The sequence below is a fragment of the Chiloscyllium plagiosum genome, unplaced genomic scaffold, assembly GCF_037043375.1.
Source record: "Chiloscyllium plagiosum isolate Xiang-an unplaced genomic scaffold, Cpla_swu_hap1 HiC_scaffold_41, whole genome shotgun sequence".
Lineage (NCBI taxonomy): Eukaryota > Metazoa > Chordata > Chondrichthyes > Orectolobiformes > Hemiscylliidae > Chiloscyllium > Chiloscyllium plagiosum.
This window is the reverse complement of record NW_028270179.1, coordinates 1,832,525-1,852,711: the sequence shown is the minus strand read 5'-3', so window position 1 is coordinate 1,852,711 and position 20,187 is coordinate 1,832,525.

Here is a 20,187-nt window from a genome sequence, read left to right as displayed (position 1 = left end):
CACCTAAATCCACCATAACCTTTAACAATCTCTAGACCCGACACCAACTCCGTGTCACTGTAAAACGCTTCAGCACCAACACACAATCCCTATCCCTATCCAGACACTCTATACAGTCAACACAGAAATTCTTGGACATCATCAGAAATACACACATAGACAAGGAAGAAACTATGGTCTCATTTGATGTAACAGCACTGTTCACCTCTATCAACAAAGCCCTAGCCAGAGAAACAGTAGCCAACCTGCTGGACATACAGAACAGACAACAAGACCGGGAACCGATCAACAAAGAGTGCATACTCAAAATACTGGACCTGTGCCTCACAACATACTTCACATTCAACAGCCAAATATATGAACAAATCAACGGCACACCCATGGGCTCACCAATCTCTGGACTCATAACAGAAGCAGTAATGCAAAGGTTCGAACAAACAGTCTTCCTGCAAATTCAACTCAAACTCTGGCTCAGATATGTGGATGAGACCTTTGTAATCATTAAAAACACAGAAATAGAGAACACACACCGGATCATCAACACTACACACAGGAATCCGATTCACTAGAGAGGAAGAAAAGGACAACCAACTCCCATTCTGAGACGTGATGTTACAGAGAACACCGAACGGAGAATTCACCACAAAGGTATACAGGAAAGCCACACACACAGACCAAGTCCTAAACTACGAAACCAACCACCTCAATACACACAAAAGAAGTTGCATCAAGATACTGTTCAAAAGGGCCACAACAAACTGCAGTACAGCAGAACTGCAAAAATCGGAAGAAGAACACCTATGCAATGTATTTGCCAAAAACGGATCCCCCTGCAGTTTCATCAACAGATGCCTAAGGGAAAGACAACGGAATGAGGACATGCCACAACCCAAAGGACTAGCCACATTACCATACATCAAAAACATTTATGAACTGACAGCCAGACTGCTGCGACCACTAGGACTCATAAAAGCACACAAAAAAACAGCCACTCTCAGATAACAACTCACCAGGACGAAGGGCCCGATACCCAGCATGAGCAAAACCAATGCAGTGTATAAAATCCCATGCAAGGACTGCACAAAACACTACATAGGACAAACAGGAAGACAGCTAACGATCCGCATCCATGAACAACAACTCGCCACGAAACGACACGACCAGCTATCCTTAAGAGCCACACACTCAGATGACAAGCAACATGAGTTCGAATGGGACAACACTTCAATTATAGGACAAGCCAAACAGAGAACGGCCCGGGAATTCCTCGAGGCATGGCACTTATCCACAGATTCAATCAATAAGCACATCGACCTGGACCTAGTATACCGGCCACTGCAGCAGACAGGTGGAAGTGACAACCGGAAGCGGCAGAGACAAACCACCATAAATGCCAGAGGAAACATCGCGGAAGCGCTTCACAGGAGGCTCCCAAGCACTGAGGATGTCACCTAGACAGGGGACGAAACGTCTGCAACACAAATTCCCAGCTCAGCAAACAGAACCACAACAATTATACACCTTCCTATTTCTGTACCCTTCTCCAGCACTGACACTCCTCAGTACCTCAATCATCACCTCCAAGTATTTCCTTCCCTATCTCAGTAACCTCCTCCAACATCTGTATCACTCCACTTCAAGTCGTCTCCTCCAGCACCTGCATTACTCACTATCTTTGCATTCTCTACTGGCACCTGCAGTCTTGTCTATTGCTGAAACGTCCTCCAGCCTGTGTCTTACGGTCTCAAAATACTGACCAGGTGAATCAGCAGCCTCCATTTCACAAGCGGGAGTACAGAGAATGTCTTTCTGGAGCAACCAGGAAAGTAAATTAGTATTTAAACTACTGATCTGGCGAATCAGCAGCCCACACTTCACCAGTGGAGTGGGGAGAGCGTGAACTAGGGGGAAACTGGGAAGGTATATTAGAATATAAAATGCTGATCTGTTGATTCAACAGACGTATTTCATCTGTGGGAATGGGGAGAGCGTGAGCCAGGGCAGGCGGGAAGTTAGATTAGAATATAAATTACTTACCTCGTGAATCAGTGGAGCGAAGGCTGAACAGGAGCGGCAGTGGATACAGGATTGGTAGGGAAAGTGAACTAATATATTCGCAGGTGGTGATGGAGTTACGTTCAAAGCTAAAAGGCAGGATGAGCAGAGTAGCAATGTCATCATTCCCTTCGGTGTTACGAGCAAGTGAGGCTGGGGAAAAGAGAGAGAGTGCTGCTGAACACGTGACTGTAAGGCTGGTGTTAGGCGGAGGACTTCAGATATGTGAATCACTGGGATATATTCTGAAGAATGCAGGAACTGTACAAGGTGGATTGATTGCACCAGAAGTAGAGAGGTACCAAGATCCTGGGTGGGACGTTTGATCATGCTCTTCAAGAGGTTTTAAACTTGTTTGGCAGGGGGATGCGAACCGGAGGCAGTGGTTGCTTGTGAACAGGCAGATATAGCGTGTAGAGTCTGTGAAGAATGATAGATGGTTGACAGGCCAAAGTTGAAGTCAGTGTAATGGGTTAAAGCGTGTTTATTTTAATGCCAAGAAGTATCTAGAATAAGGATGACGAACTCAGAGCATGGATTAATAGTTGGAGCTATGATGTTTTGTCTATTACGGAGACTTGGATATCACAGGGGCAGGAATGTTTGTTGGATGTTCCGGGGTTCAGATGATTTAAAAGAATTAGGAAGTTAAATAAAAGCGTTGTGGGAGTGGCATTTATAATCCGGAATAGTATCACAGCTGCAGAAACAGAGATTTTCGGGAAGGGTTTTTCCACAGAGTCAGTATGGATTGAGGTCAGAAACAGGAAAGGTGCAGTAACTTTATTCGGAGATTTCAAAAGACCAATTCCCCTCCCCCACATCCCGCTTCCCCATTGCAAAAAAAGACACAGAAGTGCAAACTGGGAGGCAGATTTGGGAAAAATGCTGTAGCAATAGGGTTGTTGTCATGGATTACTTCAACATCCCTAATATTGGGTGGAATCTCCTTAGTTCTAGTACTTTGAATAGAGCAGTTTCTTTTCAGATGTGTCCAGGAACGATTCCTGATTCGATATGTGGATTGGCCGACTAGAGGCAGACCACACCGGATTTGGTGCTTGACATTGAACCAGGCGAGATGTCAAATCTCTCGGTGGGGGAGCACTTCTGTAATTGTGATCACAACTCCCTGACCTAAAGTATAAGCATGGACAGAGATAGGAGCAGATTGCATCGGAAAGTATTTAATTGTTGGATTCTCTCAATATGCATATATTCGGATGGATTAATTATTCACTAAAAGACAGTTAGCAGACTGAAGGATTTAATAGGTCATTCTTGTGTGGGAATGTGTGCAATATGGAAGATGTAAAGATTATTGAAGATTGAACAGGCCCCCGCATGGCCAAGATCAGTATAAATGACATATGATGCGAAAACATGCAGTTATCCAATTTGTTGGAGAGATTGGTGTGCAGTATATTTCTTACATCGTAAAATGTTGGAAACTACAGATGTTCATTCAACCCAAGGTGTCCTGGTCTATCAAGAGCTGACATTAAACTTACAGGTGCAGTTTTGGAAGCCAGGGGAACGATAACTTTTGTTGTGAAAGGATTTACATGCAAAATATCTTGCTGCAGTTGAATAGAAGCTTGACAAGGGGAAGAGCTGCACTCTGTTCATCCTATCCACACCCCTCATGCTCTCAAACACCTTGATCCAGAGCTCCTCCCAACCTTCTCTGCTTCAAACAAAATCCTTTTTTTTATAGTTTGAGTACTCTCTTGTCGTGTTAATTAAGAAAAGCATTACCTGATATGTCATCAGTGTTGAGTCTCATCAGACATTAACGTGGCCCCATGTAGCCTAACACTTTCCTCCTCACTGTGAACTTTCTAACTATTCTTTCTGTCATCCACAACATTGCTTACCATTCCCGCAAACTCCATCCCTCACGTTCATTTCTTTATCATTTATGAAGCTCACAAATAAGCCTTGGTTTTCCACCTGTTCATCAGATGTTATACATAGAAGAAGAATTGAGAATCGTAGTTTCTTGTCTTTCCTATTGTGATGAACTGACAGCGTGATGCAGTTGAGGCCTTTTTATGAGGAAGTCACAATTTTACTTTGGACATGAAGCTGAATTATCCTTTTATACTATGCTCCTCTATATGTTTTATTCGTAAGGCTTGCATGAAATTTACACTGAACTAGGTACAGGTGACTTGCACTGCAAATTTTTTGTTTTATATGGATCTGGATAATAATCTTCATAACATTCCCGGCAATAGTCAGAGCTGCAAGGAATTTTTCGTGAGCAGGATGGAAACAGACCCATAAGTTTGTTTGGAAGAGGAGACTAATAAGAATAATAGTTCAATTGAATTCTACATGATTGACATAGTGTCGGAGATCAATTCATATTCAAGTTTACCTTGAATTGGAAACACATGATGAGAACATACGGCTCCAGGGATTGCAGGCATAGTTAAAGATTTGTTATATGGTTTTCTAAATTTAATATAGTCATTATAGCTTACTTATATAAGATAATTAACATTCAACAACAACTACAAGATAACAAAAAGAAGCAAACAAAATCGAGATTTTCTTTCCAAATGACTTTTTAACGAACTTTCTAAGGGTGGTCTAAAATGAAATTAGAAAAGTCTGTATGTGTTTTAAAAGTTCCATTTTTTAAATTAAACTGCAAAACTCTTTTTGTTTCGAAAACCGAAGTTTCTTTTCTCAAATAAGAAGTTGTGCTTTCATTATGGATACACATACTCAGCTCTGTAGGAGACATTTTTCTTCAAGGAATTTAATGAAGAGGATTTTTTTTATTTAGTTAATTAGCTAAACGGTTGGTTTAATTTAATGATTATATGTATATGCATATATACTTGTAAATGCATCCCATTTCAACATGACATGTAATATTAGTTATAGTAACATATTAAAGCCACATATAAGGTACAGAAAAGATGACTGAAGGACTTAGAAAGTTGTTACGCAGCAAAAACAATCAGACAGATGTGAGATTCTCAGAAAAGTTAAGAAGGTCGTTGAAAAGTCTTCGGTGGCTACTCCTCTATCAAACAGATATTCAGTCTTTGCAACTGTTGAAGGTGGTAGTCCCTCTGAGGAAAATGGATTCGGCATCATTTGTTCGACACTTGGAACGATTCTTATGTTCAGCAGCGTTTGGCAAGATTTAGCAGAAACGTTGCTACAGGGGAGTCTTCTGTTAGGGGTATCAATAGGACATTCTGGGGCAGTGAGCATAAATTTAGAATAGATTGCTGGTTTGCCGGTGCGAGGTTTAAGAACGTGTCCGAACGTTTCAAACATATTGCTAAAGGTGACATCGTAAAGCCTGATCTTTTTTTACATATTGGTAGGAATGTCATGTTCAGAGAAAAGTGAAGGTGATAGATCAGAGGGAAAAGATTAAATCAGTGAATCTAAGAGGTGAGGTATACGACTAAACAAAATTTTTAGTGAAGTCTTTTATTTCTGATTTACTCCCAATACAAAACTCAACCACGGGATGGAACAAAAGGTTCTCGAGAAAAATCAACTGCTGAAAAGCTGATGTGTTGTTCAAGTATTTAGGGTTTTGGGAAATTGGGATTTCATATGGAATAGAAAAGGCCTTTTCAAAAACGATTGCTCAAATCTAAACTGGAAAGCGACAAATATCTCAGCAGGAAGATTTGCTCACTCTAGTAGGGAGACTTTATATTGATGGGGAAGGCAAGTGTCCGTATTCTAAGTGGCAATATTAATGATAGGATTGGTGGAGAAGATTCTGAATGTAAGGAGAGTACGTCAATTAGAAAGGAAAGACGAGTGAGACAGGGTATAGAGTAATTCTGGAGACCTAAACTACTTTTATTTCAATGAAAGTGGTTTTACAGGGAAGGCTGATGAACTCAGGGCTTGTTTAAAAACATGACATTGGGACACCATATCAATCACAGAGATTTGTCTGCGAGATGTTCAAGAGTGGCAATCCAATGTTCCAGGTGCTAGTTGTTATGAGAAGGAAAGAAACGGATTAATGGGTTGGGGGCTGGAGTTTTTGATTAAGGAATAAATTATTGCTAAAACTAGGCAAGCTATTGTTGAAAACTGTTCCAGTAAAAATATCAGGGTATAAAATAAAAATTAAGAAGTAACGATCACTTTGCCATGTTTGGACTATATTCTCATTTCTGAGGAATATACCGGCAGAAATTTAAAAAGAAGAAACTGAAGATCACATGGATGGGATTGTACTATATGCTCGCAACAGTAAGAAAGAAATTGAAAAACAAATATGGAGGACGATCTCAGATATATGTGAGCATAATGAGGTTATACTAATGGAGAAATTTAATTTCCTCAGCGTTGACTGGGACTAACAACATGCTAATGGTATGGATGATGAAGCATTTGATAAATGTGTTCAAGAACTTATTTCTTTATCATTATGTAAATGTTCCTCCGAGAAAAGGAACAAATTTCGATCTTCATTTGACAGTAAGGCTGGACGGGTGAGTTAAGTAAAAGTAGGGCAACACTTTGGATCTTGCGATCGTGATTCCATTAATTTGAAGATGGCTATTCAATTAATAAGCCTTTCATTAAACAAACCATTTTTATAATTGCAGTACAACAAATTTTAATGGCATGAGACAGGGAGAGTGAAATGTTGATTGCAGTAGACTGTTCGCAGGGAAAAGGATCTCTGATAGGTTAAAGGCGTTCAGCAGTGTGACGACGAGAGTACAGAGACATTATATTACTTGTCGAGTGAAGGGTAAGGCTGGAAAAATTAAGGGTTTAGTTTAGAGTGATGCTGGAAAATCACAGCAGGTAGGCAGCACCTGAGGAGAAGGAAAACCAATGTTTTGGGCAAAATCCATTCATCAGGAATGAAGGCAGGGAGCCTCCAGGGAGGAGAGATAAATGGAGCGGGGGAGGGACTGTGGAGAAGGTTGAAAAGAGTATATGAGGTGAGGTATACGACTAATGGAGTTGATAGGACAGAGATGGAGTTGATAGGACAGAGAGGAGGTTGGGGGAATTCAGCAAAAAATGCATTTTGTGGACGTGTGTATGAAGGACATAGATCAGAGGGGGGTGGAGCGGATAGGTGGGAAGGGAGATCGGCAGATAGGGCAGGCTAGGAGGAGAGTGCTAAGCTGGAAGTTTAGAACTGGGGTAAGTTTGGCGGAGGGGAAATAGGAAACTGGTAAAGTCCACATTGATGCTTTTGGGCTGAAGTGTTCCGAGGCAGAAGATGAGGCGTTCTTCCTGCAGGCGTCGGATGGTGGGGGAGCGGCGGTGGAGAAGGCTCAGGATCTGCGTGTATTCGTTAGAGTGGGAGCGGGAGTTGAAACGTTGGGCCACGGGGTGGTGGGATTGATTGGTGCGGGTGTCCCGGATATGTTCCCTGAAGCGCTCTGCGAGGAGGCGTCCAGTATCCCCAATGTAGAGGAGACCACATCGGGAGCAACGGATACAATAAATGACATTGGCATATGCGCAGGCTCTGAGAAAGCAAATGTGGCTGTTGTCGCGAGTCTGTTTCAGTACATAGCTGAAGAGCTTCAGGGCAGAGGAGATGACCTGGGGGTTGCAGTGAGAGAGACAGACTCACTGAGGTTTTTGTGGAGAGAGGAGTACTTCTTCAGGGTAGGCACCCTTGCAAGAAGATTCGCAGTAAGGTTAAAACCAAGTAGGCAAAAGTGAAGTCTGCAGAGGCTGGAAACAAGAGTTTATGTAAGCGTACTGCTGGAAAAGCACAGCAGATAAGGCAGCATCCGAGGAGCAGCAAAATAGCCGATTATGGCAAAAAAAATCATTCAGCAGGAATGGCGGCAGGGAGCCTCCAGAGCGAAGAGAAAATGGGGGTGGGCTGTGGATGGGGAGAAGGTTGCAAACGTGCAATAGGTGAATGGATGTGCGGATGGAGTCCCTGCGCCACACTCCATTTATCTCCTCCTCTCTCCACAAGAATGCCAGTGAGTCTCTCTCTCACAGTAACCCCCAGGACATCTCCTCTGCCCTGAAGATCTTCAACCATGTACTTGAACAGACTCGCTAATACAAGCCACATTTGCTTCCTCAATGCCTGCGCATCAACCGAAGTCATTTATTGTATCTGTTGCTCCAGATGCAGTCTCCTCTCCATTGAGGAAACTGGGCGCTTCATCGCAGAGAGTTTTAGGTAACATCTACGGGACACCCGCACAAATCAACCCCGCTGACCTGTAGCCCTACATCTTAACTCCCCCTGCCACTCTATCGAGAACATGCAAGTCCTGGGCCTCATCCACCGACGCTCCTTCTCCACCCGAAGCCTGGAGAAAGAACGCCTCATCTTCTGCCTCGGAACACTTCAACCCCAAGGCATCAATGTGGAATCACCAGTTTCCTCATTTCCTCTCCCCAGTTCCAAACTTTCAGCTCAGCACTGTCCTCATAGCCTCTCCTCCGTGCTGATTTCACTTCCACCTCTCCGCTCCACCCACCCTTCTGACCTATAACCCTTATCCGCACCTCCATCCTCCCATTGTACTCTTTGCTAACTTCCCCCACCCTCTCCGCTGACCTATCACCTCAATCCCCACCCCCATTCACCTATTGTACTCTCTGCTACCTTCTTTCTGGACCCACCCCTCTCGTTATTTTCTCCACCCTGGAGGTTCCCTGCCTCCATTCATGATGAAGGGCGTTTGCCGGAAACATCGGTTTTCCTGCTGCTCGCATGCTGCCTGTCCTGCTGTGCTTTTCCAGCACCACTGTAATCTAAACTCTGGTTTCCAGCATCTGTAGTCGTCTCTTTTGCCTGGTTAGATTAAGGAACGATGGATAAATAAAATTATTGAGGTACTAATCAAGAATAAAGGAGAATCTTAATTTCGACATAGGCAACTTGGTTCAAATGAATCTGTTAACCATTGTAAAGAGTGTGGGTGACTCTTAAGAGGATATGCCAAAAGGGGATATCAGATAGCATTAACAGATAAGAATGACAATAATCCAGGGAGTTTCCACAACTACATGAACAGCAAGAGGGGAACTAGGGAGAGGGTAGGGCCTCTGAAATTTCATGGAGGATATCTTTGTGTTAAACCCAAGAGATGGGGATCACGACCATCTTGTTAGTGATGTTTCAGACAGCGGCAAACACACACTATTGCGTGCACCTCACATTTATCCAGATTCAACTCTTTGTGCCATTTGTAAACCCATTGATCCATTTGATCAAGATCCTTTTGTAATCGTAGAAAATTTTATGCACTGTCCACTGCACCACCAATATTGGTGTCATCTGCAAACGCACTTACCATGCTTTTAAATTCTCATCCAAATCATTTATATAGATGACATACAATGAGAACCCAGAACTACCATCTGTGGAACTCTGTGGGTCACAAGCCTGCATACCGAAAAGCAACCCCACACCATTCCTCTCTGTCTCCTGCCATTAAGCTATTTGAAAGAAACCCAGCAGTTCTAGCCCCATCGAAGGAGAATTAACGGTTTTAAATCCAATATGACTTGTTCAGAACAGGTTCATATCAGATTCGGTATGTTAGCTCTGTTTCTGTCTGGCGATCCTGCTTATCTGTTGCGTTTCGGCACCATTTTGTGCTTGATGGTCAGATTTACATTATCTCTAGTATTCTGCTAGTTTTTGATTGTTCTAGATGTTGAACCTGATTATATTCGGACCATATGCTCCGGTCCTGTTGCCATTACTTGTGCCGGTGTCACTGGTATTGCACTGGAACCTGTAACTTCCTTCTTTTCCAAAAAAAAAATCCTTGTCAATATCGTCTTAAATGCGCGAACCTCAGCAAATTGATTTTGATTTAAAAGACACTAAACGAATAAACCGGAATAGACTGTTGATGATGACATTCTCTGTCCTTTGTGAATAAGCCTGTCTTCTCAGGCTCTGAAAGTTTTTAAACTATTTATCAGGATAATTAAAGTGAAGATAGTGGTCACGTAGCTTATCATGTCTGCACCAGACAGAATGAACTGTGCACTTCCTGTTACGCTGCTGCAACTCCCTGTAATCCCACAGATTTGTTGCCTGTGTCTGTTTTTTAAATTTGAATATGGTGTTCAGATATAAGCAATCTCCCTGACCCATTTAACATGGGTTTTAAAGAACAAGGTTATTGTACATGTCACATTTGTCTTTGGACTGAAGTCACAAAGTTTAAGTCTTATTGCAGGAATCCAATAAGCTGTTTTCAGATGTTTGTGACTTTACATTAAAATTCCTGAAGCACTTTGGGTGTTGAAGATACAAAATTACCTTCTAAGTGCAATAAGATCAATGTCCAGACAAATCCACAGTTCCTGTGTATGGTCAGGGCAAATATGCCCCATGAAAATCTATTGCTTGGCAATGCTTTGGAGGAGGGGAGATTAGCATAGTAAAAATCTCTTGATTGCGTGTCTTTTTTGTGGAGCTTGTGGGGGTTCAGTTGTTACAGCATTGTACATGGACAACAGAGCAGAATCATCCAGCCTGCTGAAAGGAATCATCCATCATTCTTCCTCAGAACGAACTTCACTCGAGCAATTCCTGATGGGGGATTAGACCAATTGACAAAATTGTCAATATCCATTCCACTCCAGCTTTTATTGTGAACTGAAAGTAACATACTGAAAGAAGTTAACATGAATTGTTTGTACAGTGACTGCCTTTGATGTCTGTCTCCATGGATACTAATTGTGTCACTGGAGGGTTTACCTCTTCTATTAGTAAGGGGCTTCTTTCGAAGTGTTATCTTATTGTAGCAGCAGATGCATCACCTCAGACACTAACAGCGTTCAGCAGTTGCAGTGATCGGGAGAAGAAAATTCAAAATCTAATAACTTTAGACTGGAAAGTTACAATAGCATATCAGATTCTGAAAACGATAGACTGCACTGTTAGAACAATGAACAGGAGTCTATCCGAGGGCCTTTACTATTTATCCTTGTCAAGGTTAACATTACCATTTCGAATATACGGTGTGCTGCTGATTCTACAGGCGGGTTACTATCTCATCCTCGCCATTGTTGGTGTACCAGGTAAGTCTCTCCATTTCTTTCCATTTATTAATACCGATATACTATGGTGAACTTCATTGTTATTTCCATTATCTATACTTGGCAAAGACGGAAACTGTTGTGCTCAGCTTTAATTACGACCTCCATTCATTTCCCACATACTTAAGACCTCCCCCCTCAACTCGGAAACATCTGAAAACAAGACTGTTCGCACTCTCGAGATCGATTTTTGCCCTGAATTGTTTTATAACTCGGTATTCTCTCCATTAATAAACCTATCCACTATCTGATCCATAATATCCCCAGTTTTCATCTCTGTGCCAATGCTGTTGCGAAATAAACCATGATCTATGCCTTGATAAAATTCAGACATTACGGTTCCAGCTCTATTTTGAGCATCTTTCAGTTACAAATGTTTCGATCACACACTTGTTCTTGAGTCTAAAATAACCTCATGATGGGTCATTGTGTCAGAGTCGTAACACCGCTGGACATGTAATTCACAGCCATTTGAAACACTTCGTAAAGTTATTACACGAAAAGCACTGTATTAAATCCAACCAGAGGTTATTCCAGAGCATAAATTCATATGACACAGATTGGAAATGAAAGCGAACTTTACTAATGCAATCGTAACTCGACCAGCATTTTGTTTATAAGCTTTTCTATTTCACTGATGTCCTTGAAATTTAACATTATAAGGTGGTTTGGCTTAAGAGTGAATTCTGACCGACAACCATGTGTTTGGCACTGTACTGCCATAAGGAATGGCCTCACAGTAAGGGGCAATCAGTGAGGTCAACAAATGCTGCCGTTTTCATCGTTGCAAACATCCCATGCAATAACAAAATTAAAGTTTAAACAAACAAGGAATGATGCCCGCTCTCAGAAACAAAAAGATCAAGAAAGTGCCAGAGAAACTGAGCATACAAGGAAGCCTCGGGTCGATAGCAAAACACAATTGGCATTTGCAGTCCACTGACCATATGTCAGCACTGAACACAGCTGTGAAATAATTTGTTTAATGTTGGTAACAGGGATGTCTGCTGCGATGAGGAGAAGGAGTGAGTTGAACTGATAGAGAAAGAGAAATAGATGAAAAAAAAAACAAAGCGGTTCTCGAAGATCAGCTCGAATGGAACGAAAATAAACAGATTAATCTAATTTATTTTTCTCTTGTTCCCATATTGATGAATGTCATGAACATGCAGGGGAGACATCAACTTCCCGATCTCAAGTGAGTTAGTGTAATAACCGCCTTTCAGTCATTAAAAGAATGCTGGGCCAGCATTTAAATCCCTTTCCCCATTGTCCTCGAGAAGGTGTCGATGAGTTGCCTTCCTGACCCACCGCCGTCCGTGGGCTGGAAGGAGTCAGTGTTTAGGTCCGTCCAGTTTCATTTATTTGAGACTTTGTGGTGAGTCATACAACTGAGTGGTTGTTTTGGCCATTTCAAACGCCACTGGAGAGTCAAGCACATAGCACTGGGTCTGGATTCACATGTAAGTCCGACCAGGTGAAGACGGCAGATTTCCTTTCCTTCGTGAAGGACATTAGAGTGTCAGGTAGGATTCTCGGACATTTGAGAATGGTTTTATAGTATGCTTTGATACTTAATTCCTGTTACTTTAAAAATTGAATAAAAATAACCACCAATTGCCGTGGTGGGATTCGAATCTGATCTCCGCACCATGACCTGGTTAGCTGGATTAATAATCCAGATGGAAACGTGCGAGGCCATCGCTTCCCCAGCATCTCCAAGCAGCTCCATTGTCGATAGTGGATGTTGCAGTTGACATGGCTGCGTCTGAGCACAGCTGTTTGCAAGGCAAATAAATATTTGGCAAAAAAAACCATCCTTCTTAATTTTGCATTTATTAGAGGTTTGAGGATCAGAAGAGCGCTTAGCGAAAATGTCCTGAGTTATTAACAGATTTCATATCTGACAGCAAATACTCAGCACAGGGAATCGTGTGCAGTCCATCATTGCAAATTGTTTAAAGTGAAACAGTGAAGACGTCTTTATGTTGTAGTCGAGTGCTGTTCAAAAAGTACTTGGGGAACTGTGTACAGTTTGTTCGTCATTCATAAGGAAAGGTCTCCATGCCACAGTGAGACAATATAAAGGAGTTTCACGAAATTAATCCCTGCGGGAATAAGACCATGAGGAGAGTGTGCAGGAAATAACCTTTATCGATAAAAGAATAACAGGTGATTGCAATCAAAGTTGAGGGTTAAAACCAACACAAGATTATCAAAACAAAACATTGATTATGAGAAATATAACGTGTTTTCCCGTGATGCATCTTTTCAAATTTGGACAAATACTTAGAAATGAAAGGATATGGAAGAAGTGCAGAGAAATGACTTGACTGCTTATTCTCGTGAGTAACAATGGACAGGTAGGGGCTGGAAGAACACAGCGTGCCAGGCAACATTGACATTGACAACTTCAAATGACATCTCTTCCAACCCCCAACTCCCTTCCCAGCCCCTCCCCTCCCTTACATTCTGCGGACCAACCCTTCTTCCAGCTACCAACCTATCATTCTCCACATCGACTAACCGGGTGGTACCCTCAACATGATTTCACCTATCCCCACCTCACCATCTTGCCTCCTCCTCACTCGCCCTGCCTTTTTTTCCTTAGCGTCCTTACACCTACCCCTCAGTCCTGAAGAAAGGTGATACCAAGGCGTTGACTTCTCCACGTCCTGATGCTGTCCGGCTTGTTGTGTATTTCCAGCCTCCTGGGTGTCTAATTTCGATTCCAACATTTGCAGTGTTTTATTTTAATATCTTCTTGAATAATAGTCAAAACGGAGTGAATGGGCTGTTCCTCTTCTTATCTAATAGTTTTGATGAGCTTAATGGATTTCTAATACTCCTGTGAAACAAGTTTGAGAAACTCAATGAGCTCCTGTTCTTTTTTATCATTATGGAAATGTGCAGTGTCGAGCAGTACTATTACATGTATGTTACCGACACTTTCACAGGGCAAGCCTGAAAGTTGTCCAGGTTTTGATTCTTTAGAGCCTGACGGGGTTACAATTTTTTCTGATCACTGTTTGATCTTCACTGAACATCCTCAGTTCAGACTGTATGAAGGAGGGAAGGACATTAATGAAGCAGCTGAAGATGTTTTGCCGAGGAAGCTACCCTGAGGAATGTCCATAGTGATATCCAGAGTCTACAAGGATGACATTCACCAGTCACATTGTACTCTGAATGACCCAAACAGTGATTAGGTTACAAATGATTTCTGTTAAGTTGAATTTTCCTCCTTCCAATCCTGCCGTGATATCAGGAATTCCCACTCTTACGCTGTGTTCATATATTTTATTCAGGCCAAAAGGTTATGTGTGGGGAGGGTTTCCTTCTCTCAGAGGGTAGTGACAGTAGGTGCGTCTCCATCCCAGAGAGGTTGGGGAGATACATCACTGAAATGTTCATGGACTGTGCCAACGCATTTTGACATATCAGAGGCGACAAAAAATTGGGCATGGAAGAGAAATTGCGGCCGACAGAAGATCAGCCCCGATCTCACTGAATGGAAGTGAGGCTTGAGGGGTTAAATAGCCTCCTGTTATTCCAGTATACCCATACTCCAGTCATTTTGTGTCCTCATCCAGTTTCTGTGTTACTGACATGAAACGGCTGAATGGACTCATACTGTTGCTGTGTGACAAGATACTGGTGCTGGATAAAAGCAAATTACTGCGGATGCTGGAATCTAAACCCAAAGAGAACATGCTGGAAAATCTCAGCAGGTCTGTCAGTATTTCTAAGGAGAGAAAAGAGCTGACGTTTCGATTGTAACTGTCCATTTGTCAGCGCTGTAAAAAAAAGGGAGAAATAGGGTCGTATTTGTTCTCGATTGAGAGAAGGTGAGTCATGGCTCCAGAAGCAAAAGTAGCAATAAAGAGGTGATAATGACAGTGTATAGAGAGATTACAGGGAGATTAGGATCTGTGAATGACCAAGGCTGAAGCCAGTGCTATGTGACAAAATATGTGGGGGTTGGGGGGGGGGGGGGGGGAGGGGATTGGTGAAGTCGAGGCAAAATGGAGAACAGGGGAGAATGGTCGCAAAGGGGAAAGAGGAGAGGAAAAAGGTGATGAGAGTGGGGAGCGAGAGAAAGAGAGACAATCAAGAAACAAGAGGTACTAAATTGTGAAAAAATATTTTAAAACTAAATAAAATAAATGAAATAAAATTACGGAGCAGAATGAAAACAGAGGAGTTGAAATGGGATAATCATCTGAATTTGTTGATTTCAATGTTGAGGCTGACAGGCTGTAACGTACCTAGTCGGAGTATGAGATGTTGTTCTTTCAGTTTGCGCTGAGCTTCACTGGAACATTGCCGCAGGCTTGGACTGACATGTGGGCATAGGAGCAGGATTGTGTGTCAAAGTGGCAAGCCACGGGAAGGTCCGGGACCTGGTTGCGTACCCAATGAATGTGCTCAGAAAAGCGATCGCCCATTCAGCGTTTTGTCTCTCCGATGAAGAGGAGACCACATTGGGAGCAACGAATGCAATGGACCAAATTGAAAGAGGTAGAAGTGAAACGCTGCTTAATCTGAAATGAGTGCTTGGGGCCTTGGATGGTGAGCATGAAAGAGGTAAAGTGGCAGGTGTTGCACCTTCTGCGGTTGCATGGGAAGGAGAGGTGTTAGATGTGATGGAGGAGGGAACTAGGTTGTCTCGGAGGGAATGATTTCTGCGGAATGCAGACAGGGGGAGGGAAGGTAAGATGTGTTTAGTGGTGGTGTCGTGTTGGAGTTGGAGAAAATGGCGGAGGATTATTCTTTGCACGTGAAGGCTGGTGCTGCATGGCCGACTTTGGTAGAGAGGCTGAATGGCCTGGTCCTGCAACTGTATATCAGGCTCCAGAGGTTGAACAGCCTCATCCTGTTCTGATGTACCTGAAATCCATATGGAATAAATCGTCAGCCCCGAGAAAAAGTTAGTACTGCAGATGCTGGAGATCGGAGGAGAAAATTTTGACGCTGGAAAGGTACAGCAGGTCAGGCAGCATCTAAGAAGCAGGAGAATCGAAACTTCGGACATTCCAGATTAAGGGCTTACGCCCAAAACGTCGATTCTTCTGCTCTTCGGATGCTGCCTGACTTGCTGTGCTTCTCCTAATTCTCACTTTCCGACGTCTAGTTCAGCAGGGCAATGGGAACCTGAGGTGTAGTTCCAGTGCACAGGAGGATGAGAGTAGGGAGAACAGGGACAGGATTGCACGGTCACAGGAATGTGGGGGCAGACAGCAAGCTGGTTTGAAGTGTGTCTACTTCAATGCCAGAAGTATCCCAAATATTTTAGGTGAGCTTGCAGCATTAATAGGGACCTGGGAATTCGATGCTGTGGCTATTTAGGAGACATGTATAGGGCAGGGTGCGGAATGAATGCTGCAGGTTCCAGGGTTTAGATCTTTTATGAAAAATAGGCAAGGCGGCAAAACAGGGGTAGGTGTGGACGTGTTTGTAAAGATTGGTATACTGGTGGCTGACAGAACTTATGACGAGGTCTCGTGTACTGAGGTAGTGTGGCCTGAGGTTAGAAAGAGAAGAGGCGAGGTCACATTGCTTGGAGTTTCTTATAGGCCTCCACAGAGTTCCGGGGATGTGGAGGAGAGGTTTGGCAACATGATTCTGGGTAGGAATGAAAGGAATAGGTTGGGCAGTATGGGGCACTTTAACTTCCCCATCATTGACTGGAAATTCTACAATTCTCGTACGTCGGATGGATCAGTGTTTTGTCCAACGTGAACAGGAGGGTTTCCCGACACAGAATGTCGAAGGGCTGAAAGAGCGGAGGTCACACTGGATCTGGTGCTTGGTAATGAACCAGGCCAGGTGTTTGACTTAGTTGTAGATCAGCACTTTGGAGATAGTGACCATAATTCAGTTACGTTTAGTTTAGCGATGGAAAGGGATAGGTACTTAACACAGGTAAGTGTCATCGATGGGCCAAGGGCAATTATAATGCAATTAGGCCAGACTTAGGATGCATAGAATTGGTTATCAAAATTCAGGGGATGCAGACAATGGCAATGTGCAGCTGGTTGAAGGAATAGATATTGCGTATCCTTCATAGGTATTTCCCTGTCAGGCAGGGAGACAGTGACAAGGCAAGGGAACCGTTGTTTCCTGCAGAAATTGCATCTCTTCTAAAGCAGAAGAATGATGCTTATGTGTTGATGAGTTAAGATGGTTCAGATGAGGCGGTGCAGAGTTACAGTTCACCAAAGAAGGATTTAAAGAGAGAGTTAAGAACAAAGAGAGGACACGAGCAGTCTTTAGCAAATAGAATAGAGGAGAACCCTAATGCTTTCTATAAGTATGTGAGGAATAAAAGGACGATTCGGGTAGGAATAGGGCCAGTCAAAGACAGCAGTGGGAAGTTGAGTGTGGGCCCTGTTGAGATCGGACAGGTGCTAAACGAACATTTCTCATCGGTGTTCATTCAGGAAAAGGAGAATATTGTTGAGGGGAAGAATGAGACAGAGATATTAGACTAGAAAGGATCGAGGTTAGTTACAAAGAGATGTTATAAATACTAGAAGGAGTGAAAGTAGATAAGTCCCCTAGGCCGGATGGGATGTATTCGAGGATTCTCTGGGAAGCTGGGGAGGAGATTGCAGAGCCTTTGGCTTTGATACTTGAGTCGTCATGTTCTACTGGTTTAGTACCAGAGGACTGGGGAACAAATGTTATGTCCTTGTTCAAGAAGGGCAGTAGAGATAACCCAGGAAATTATAGACCAGAGAGCCCTAATTCTTTTGTAGGAAATGTTTTGTAAATGATTATAAGAGATAGGATTTCTAACAATCTAGCAAGCAACAATTTGATTTCAAATATTCAACATGGTTTCGTCAAGGGCAGGCGGTGTTTCACCTGTAGGTGACCCAGCGTGTAGATGAGGGTAGGCTATTGACGTGGCATGCATGAACTTCAGTCAAGCCTTTGATAAGATTCCACATGGTAGGCCTTTGGATAAAATGTAGAGGCATGAGACTGAGGGTGATTTAGCAGTTTGGATAAGAGACTGGCTTTCTGAAAGAAGGCAGCGATGGTGGTTGATAGAACGTATTCAACCTGGAGTCCGGTAACTAATATTGTGCCACAAGGTTCTGTTTTGGGACCGCTGCTGCTTGTCATTTTTATAAATGACTTAGACGCAGGCATAGGTGGATGGATCAGTAAATTTGCAGCTGACAATAAAGTCCTTGGAGTAGTAGACAGTTCAGAAGAATGTTACAGATTGCAGGGGGACTTCGATAAACTGCAGATTTGGGCTGATAGGTGGCAAATGGAGTTCCATGCAGCTAAGTGTGAAGTGATTCTCGTTGGGAAGAAGAACAGGAAGGCAGAATACTTGGTGAATGGAAAGATTCTTGGCAGTATGGATGTGCAGAGGGATGTTGGAGTCCATGTACATAGATCCCTTGCCACCCAGGTTGTTAGTGCTATTAAGAAGGCATATGGTGTCTTCGCTGTCATTGGTAGATGTATTGAGTTCTGGAGCCGCAATATCATGCCGGAAATATTGAAAACGCTAGTGCGGCTGCACTTGGAATACTGTGGACAGTTCTCGTTGCCAAATTTCAGGAAGGATATGGAAAGCATCGAAAAAGGTGCAGAGAAGATTTAACAGGATGTTGCCTGGTCTGGATGGAAGTTCTAATGAGGAACAGCTGAGGGACTTGTGTTTGTTCTCATTGGAAAGAAGAAGGCGAGCAGGGGATTTATTAGAGACATACAAGATGAGCAGAGCATTAGATAGGGTATACTGTGAAAGTCATTTTTCCTAGGTTGATGACGTCATAACTGCAAATTGAGGCGTGATAGATTTAAGACAGATGTCAGAGGTAGGTTCTTTACTAAGAGAGTGGTAGGGGAGTGGAAACCCTACCTGCTAATGCAGTTAACTCAGCCACATTAGAGAGATTTAAACAATCCTTGGATAAACACATGGATGGTTTTTAGATTAGATTAGATTACTTACAGTGTGGGAACAGGCCCTTCGGCCCATCAAGTCCACACTTCCCCGCTAAAGCGCAACCCACCCATACCCCTACATTTACCCCTTACCTAACACTACGGGCAATTTAGCATGACCAATTCAACCTGACCTGCACATCTTTGGACTGTGGGAGAAAACCGGAGCACCCGGAAGAAACCCACACAGATACGCGGAGAACATGCAAACTCCACACAGTCAGTCGCCTGAGGCGGGAATTGAACCCGAGTCTCTGGTGCTGTGAGGCAGCAGTGCTAACCACTGTGCCACCGCGCAGTGAGAATAGTTCACAGGTCGCCGCAACATTGAGGCGACCTGTGCTAAACTGTATTGTTCTATGTTCGATGTTGTACCGCCCAACCCTCGTTAGGCTTCCAGCTCAATTCATCGAAGTAAATTTAATAATAAAAACTTGAGGCGTGAACTTTCATGGACAAAACCATGTTTACTGATCCTAATCAAGCCCTTTCATTACAAATGCATGTATTGGAGAAAGTGAGGACTGCAGATACTGGAGATCAGAGCTGAAAAATGTGTTTCTGGAAAAGCGCAGCTGGTCAGGCAGCATCCGAGGAGTAGGAGAATAGACGTTTCGGGCATAAGCCCGAAATGTCGATTCTTCTACTTCTTAGATGCTGCCGGATTTGCTGCGCTTTTCCAGCAATACATTTTTCAGCAAATGCATGTATATCCTATTCTTGAGAATCTTCTCAATTAACTCACCTACTACAGATAATCTTAGTCGTCTATATTTTCAGCTTTTTTTCCCCATCCTTCTTGAATAAGTGCACAACATGTGCTATCCACTCATCTTCCGCGATGGCTCCTGTGGTTAATGATGATCTGAATTATCAGCCAGAGACCCAGCAAATGCTTCTCTCTTCTCTTGCATTGTTCTTGTCTTTATCTAGTAAGGATCGTGAAATTTATCCATCTTCATACATTGTAGAAAGTCCAACACATTTTCGACTGTGATATGGAATGTCTCTAAGATATCACAACTAACTTCCCCAAATTTTCAACTCTTCCTGTCTTTCTCCACGGTAAACATAGAGGAGAAACATTCGTTGAGGCCCTCTCCC